Below are 6,735 nucleotides of genomic sequence, written 5' to 3'. Positions count from 1 at the left end.
TTCTAAGTATTAAGAAAATATTTACACTCCACAAATAATTTGACCATATAGTATTATATATAACAGTTGTGGTATTCTATATAAAGAAATTGGGATTTCTTATGAGACACCATTCTACACAAAATATCTATGTGAAATATTTTACTCCTGAATACAAGGTGGATATCTTATGTTTTAGAACACAATGGCATATACTGTCAAAGTTTGTTTAATGTAAACTGAAAATCTTCAAAAGTTACACAAATCCTTAAATTGCCTAGCAGAGCTGATAGAAAAATATGGGAACCTCCCAGGACCAGAAGTAAATCAAAAGAGAATCCACAGGATTAATCACACCAAGAAGCCAGAGCTGCCTTTAGGTACTGGCTCAACACACACCCAAGCCTTGTGGATTGCTCGCCTTGTCCCTTGCAATAAACAAACACTAGTGCTAACCGGGGCCACCCCAAATGTGAGATCTCTATTTATGTGGAACCAAATTAAAACTTCTGAAGCACACAAGAAGGTAAGCTACCAGGAAAAAAGGGTCAGAAGAAATTAGACATCAAATAAATTTGACGTGTTAAAAATGTGTTCAAAATGTTAAAGTAAAAACACAGGGGAAAATAGAATACCAAAATAATTTTGAAAGAGCATGAAATTGTAAACTGAATAAGCATATTTGGAAAAGAACCAAATATAAATTGAATAATTGAAACATAAATACATTTAATATGAAATGTATAAGTTAGATATTAAATTAGACTAAGTCATTGATGAGAGAATCAGTGAACTGGAATTTTAAGAAGTATAATCGAATAAAAGAGAATAAAAATAGTAATATAAATATAATTACACATATATGAAGAATAGAATGAGAAGGAATAAGACATTTCTTTAGAATACAGATAATGAATCACACTATTTTCATAATTATTAAATTTCTAAAACTAAAAACCAAACATGAGTCTGTAAATGTGGAAGGGCACTGTGTCTAAAAGAGACCAATAGAAAGAAACACTCAACAGAAACAGTAGTCGAACTACACAACACCAACGAGAAGAAACGTGAAAGTCATGAGACAGAAAGAACTTACAAAGGTGAAAGCAAAGTCTCTGCACCCTGTGCCAAGCCAGAAAACGGAGAAATAAATATTAAGAGTGCTGAGAGAAATTATTGTTCAACCTATAATCGGATGCTTAGCATATCTTTAATAAGAATAATCTAAATTATTTTCAAAAGTAGAAAACAAATTGAAAGATTTTATTACCAACAGGAGCTTCTTAAATGTGCCCCTCAAGAAGATAAAGAAAATTGTCTTATATGAAGTTTACAATTCTACATAAGGAACTTGTGAACACAGGGGAATAAAATGGTAGTCATTGAACTAAAGAAATCACCAAGTCCTTAGAAGCATAGATTTCAAAACTATTTAGATATAATAAAAGTGTAATTCCATATACTTTAATTAAATCCAATATCAAACCATGTGCTACATGAATAATTTAACTGATGTCAGAATAATGTATTTTTCAGATAATTATTTTCATATTTGTTAAATATCTATGATATTCCTGTTGTATATTTTGCAAAATATTGATTATCCTTTTATCAGAACTGATTAGCCCCAAAGGATTAACAGTGGGATAGAAATTGACCATAAGACTCTGGACACTGAAGACAATTGGGTCATATGTGCATAAAACGGTTGAGTAGGGTGAGATAATAAGGTCAACCCAGTACATGACCACAAAGAAACTCACCAGCAGCAGGATGGTCTGGATGGCCCTTTTCTCTGGGGAGATCTTGGGGAGAGGTTGGTGCTGTGAAGGTGCTTGGATCACCTCTGATGCCTGAACAAAACAATCACCATGTATGCACTTGAGAAGAGCATGATTCCTACAAAGGAGACATCTGTAGGCAGTGGCAGCATAACAAACGGGCTCCTGATGATGTGGCATATGGATGACAGTGAGGAGTATTTGCTAATAATTAGCACATTGGTTTGGGTCACATTAGAAGCCACAGTAGAGAACAGCAGCCTGTTACTGCAGGACAAACTGAGAAACCAGAAGAAGAGTAAGGAATGGAAGACATAACCTGTAGATTTCTGTTTAAAGCTCACCAACCAGGAGGTGCTGGGGCTGATGGTGATGGCCTGGAGCGTGCTCAGGAGGCAGGTGGTGAAGATGGAGAAGCCCCTCATCACTCTGCTCAGGTAGAAAAATGTCTTACGCTTGAAGTTATTCTGAAAATTCAGTGACTCAAAAAGGTCTGGAGACACCAAGAACAACGTAATAAGGAGCATCAGTATGTGGATGAGGGCCAGGTGACAGGTGATCTTGTCAGTGGGCTTATGCTTGTGATCCACAAGGAGTTTGAAGATGCAGAAGAGGAGGAGGAAGGTGTTGGCTGCAAGTCCAATGCCAGCTTGAAAAAAAAAGGCATTTTGAATGGTAATGTAAGTGTAACATGATCATCTTAATGGTGAAGAGGAATTATATTTTCTATATCTGAAAAAAAGCAATAGATCTCCCATGATTAGTGTTATTTATTCCATAGTCAAAATTAAACCAACATTATCATTTTAATTCCACCCACTTATCTTGATTAACACTACCATATAAATTCTTAAAAATACAGCTTGAGCAGTCTTTTATACACCAAATTTATATCTTCAATACACATCCACAATCACACCTGTAGAGAGTATGCATTATCTCTACTCCTATAGCACCGTGGACTCACCTTTAAGAAGCATTTCTTTACTTTTTGCATTTCTTCGTTTAATTTTCACCATCCATAACAATGTGCATACTAAAATAAATCATGGGTTTTGTACAACCAAACTGAACTCAACTTTGTGCTAACAGAAAAGAAAGATGGAATCACCAAAGTATTTCTGGAAAAAAATGTTTCATTGGGTTAATCTCATAGCACATCACTCTGACACTTTTCCATCCTCCCTCTTCCAGAATTGAGTACGCTTGTCATTGCATGGGGCCTACTATGATAGTGCAAATAATCTCTCTATCATAAAGTCAGCTGCATATTAACCTTGATGCCATATGTACCTTAATTCTCCTTTATTATGTTGTCTAATATACTCACAGGTTGGGCATCAGGATGTGGACATCTTTATATCATACTAATTACAGTTCCTAAAAATGGCTCTGGTTCTCTCCCAGCTTAGTTTCCATTCCAGAGACCCCCTATATAAACTCTCTTCAGGAGGAAATTTCTGCCCTTGATTTTCAAGAGAATAAACAACTTTATAGCGTCCATGAGGTTACATCAAAATGCTCAAGTGGAGATCTTTTTCTTGAGAATTCACTTAATACAGGGATATGCTTCCATGCCTTCAAAAATACTTAGGTCTCCGATAGTAAAAGCAAGTCCCATGATGTCTTAATTAAGATATTTCTGTATGAAAATCTTTTGTAAAATTTCATAGAATTATTTAGAAATTATGTTCTCATGTTATTTGTTCTGGATCCATCATTAATTTATTAAATCAATTCAATAAGGGGTATAGAACAATTCAGCTGTAGGATGCTGAAAAAAATATTCTGCATTAATCTCTATTTCTCTTCTGAGATGGAAGAGTGTTCAATTGTTTTCAAGGCCAATTAAAGCTATACTGGCCCCTAAATATAAATATGAAAGGCAATAAAGATAATGTGACAGGGTTCTTTGCTTTTAATTAGAAAATCATGGCTGAGGTAGAACATTGCTCTAAAACCACCTCACATGTATAAGTTTATAAAGGGGAAATTGCACAGGTAATGAAATAATTTTTTCTCTCTCTGCAAGTGCCTAATCTAGTAAAGGGACATATTTCTCTCAACTATCAGAACCAAACAAGTGATTATTTCTGACAACATCCATCTGCACCCTCAGCTCAGTTGGAATCTGTTGCCATGTTGCACTCAGGAGAAGCACCGGGATGATACTGACTTAAAGGCTCATAGGCTGCCACATCTTAAGGTTCACAATCCAGTGCAAGTAATACAACATTTGTGCATGAACCACTAATATATGTAGAATTATTTAATAACTATATATCAGAATCATTTTATTATCCTACGTATATTGTAGGCCATATAGTAAAAAGAGATAAAAATATTAGAAAAAGTAACATAGATAAGAATTTTAATATTTTCTGATCCCATGGAATATCCAGCTCACCACCTCTAATTCATGGCCCTTCTCTGTAAATGACTATCACATACTGGAAAAAGAGTGCATTTACTAGATCATCATGTGGAATCCTTCAGTGCAGACTTTGGAAGGCATTGGTGCTGAGCCTGAACTTGGGAGGAATATGGTTTCCATAGATTGGGGTTAACAGATAAAGTCAATTAAATATAAATTTCAGATAAAGAATAATACATACATATATTATAATAGCTATGCATATAAATACTGCATAAAATACCCACATATTTCATAATTGTACTAAAAAAGATATTTGCTATCTTTCCAAATTTTAAACTTATCTGTGGATCCTGTATTTTCATTTGGTGACTCTGACAACCCTACATAAAACAATCATGGGATCTGAAAAACTGCTGCAGACCTGGAAAAAAAGAAATAGAAGAAAAAACTCATAGAGGTCATATAGGTTGGTCTAAGTGTAACAGACACTTATGTGCTATCTAATCCCATAAAAACTTATCAATCTGAAGTCACATCTCAGCACTCTCTATGAAATGTGACAACAAGGTTGGTTTTGTGCTGAGGCTGAAGCCCTTGAGTACTGTCAGAGATAATGGAGGTCAAGTTTACCTTGATTATTCTCACTTTTATCTTAGGCTATTCTTTTTTTTTTTAAGTGATATCTCATCGTGATTTTTTTTTATTATTATTTCAGCATATTATGAGGGTACAAATGTTTAGGTTACGTGTATTGCCCTTGTCCCTCCTGCCCCCCGAGTGACAGCTTCAAGCATGTCCATCCCCCACACGGAGCGCATCGCACTCATTGTGTGTGTATATACCCATCCCCTCCTCCCCACTCCCATCTGCCCAACATCCGGTAAATGTTATTTCTATATGTGCACTTAGGTGTTGATCAGTGAAACCAATTTGATGGTGAGTACAAGTGGTGTTTACTTTTCCATTCTTGGGATACTTCACTTAGTAGAATGGGTTCCAGCTCTATCCAGGAAAATACAAGAGGTGCTGTATCACCATTGTTTCTTATAGCTGAATAGTACTCCATGGTAAACATATACCACATTTTATGAATCCACTCATGTATTGATGGGCACTTGGGTTGTTTCCACATGTTTGCAATTGTGAATCATCCTGCTATAAACATTTGGGTGAAGCTGTCTTTCTTACAGAGTGTCATTTGTTCTTTTGGGTAGATGCCCAGTAACGGGATTGCTGGATCAAACGGTAGATCTACTTGTATCTCTTTGAGGTATCTCCATATTGCTTTCCACAGAGGCTGCACTAGTTTGCAGTCCCACCAACAGTATATGAGTGTTCCTATCTCTCTGCATCCAACCCAACATTTGTTGTTTTGGGACTTTTTGATAAAGGCCATTCTCACTGGAGATAAATGCTATCTCCTTGTGGTTTTGATTTGTATTTCCCTGATCATTAGAGATATTGAGCATTTTTTCATATGTTTGTTGGCCATTATTCTGTCTTCTTTTGAAAAGTTTCTGTTCATGTCCTTTGCCTACTTTTTGATAGGATTGCTTGATTTTTTTCTTGCTGGTTTTCCTGAGTTCTAAATAGATTCTAGTTATGAGCATTATATTTCTACTATTCAAATAATTAATGCTATGTATCTCTCATTGTTTTACTTCTTCCAAGAAAGTTAAAATTATGGTAGTCCAAAGACTAGAGGTAATAAAATAAGCAACAGCAGCCATATAAATCAATGACTTCATTGAAGTCTCATTCTTGGCACTCCGTGATGCCATCCCAATTTTGCTTTCGGCTTCTCTTAAAATTTCTCACTGAGATATCTCCTCTTCCCCACTTTCCCACTGTGGGACAGGATTGCCTGGGAATGAGAATTTCTGGTGATGAGGGACATCCATACACTCAGACTTTGAGCACGATGCTTATGAAATATTTTGATTAAAAGGGACAAAGAAGAAAAACTTTTTGTCTGAAACATACAAGGCTCCTCTAAACTATCAGGCTCGGAGAGGCACAGAAATGAGGCCATGGTCATGTCCCACTCCCCACCTTGGCTCTTGAGCTAATTAATGATCTCTAGAAACTGCTTGCTATGTGGACTCTAGACTGATTGGGACCATAAGTAACTATAAATTAACCTAAAATGCCATATGCTGAACAACATAACTCATACTGCATAGTTCAAAAATGTACAGCCAATCACTAATCAATGTTTATGTAAATCAATAAGAATTCTTGACAAACAAGTTGCACTGGCCCACTCCATATCCCTTTTTGCCTTTAAAAATCTGCTTATAACAAACACCAAAAGGATCTCATAGCCAAGGTTACTTCAGTCTGTACTTACTCTGACTCAGGTAAACTCATTAAAATTGTATATTTTGCCTCAGTTTCTTCAAAAATAGGTTCAAAAATTCACGAAGTATTAGCATATAGGGGACAAAACCAAAAATGGCCTTATCAACAGCATCAAAAAATAAACTTGAATAGAAGTGGAGATAGAGGGCAGCCTTGTCTGGTTCCGGTTCTAAGTGGGAATGGTTTCAATTTTTCCCCATTCAATATGATATTGGCAGTGGGTTTGTCATAGATGGA

The sequence above is a fragment of the Propithecus coquereli genome, unplaced genomic scaffold, assembly GCF_000956105.1.
Source record: "Propithecus coquereli isolate 6110/MARCELLA unplaced genomic scaffold, Pcoq_1.0 Scaffold617, whole genome shotgun sequence".
Taxonomy (NCBI): domain Eukaryota; kingdom Metazoa; phylum Chordata; class Mammalia; order Primates; family Indriidae; genus Propithecus; species Propithecus coquereli.
Note: the sequence above shows the minus strand (reverse complement) of the source record.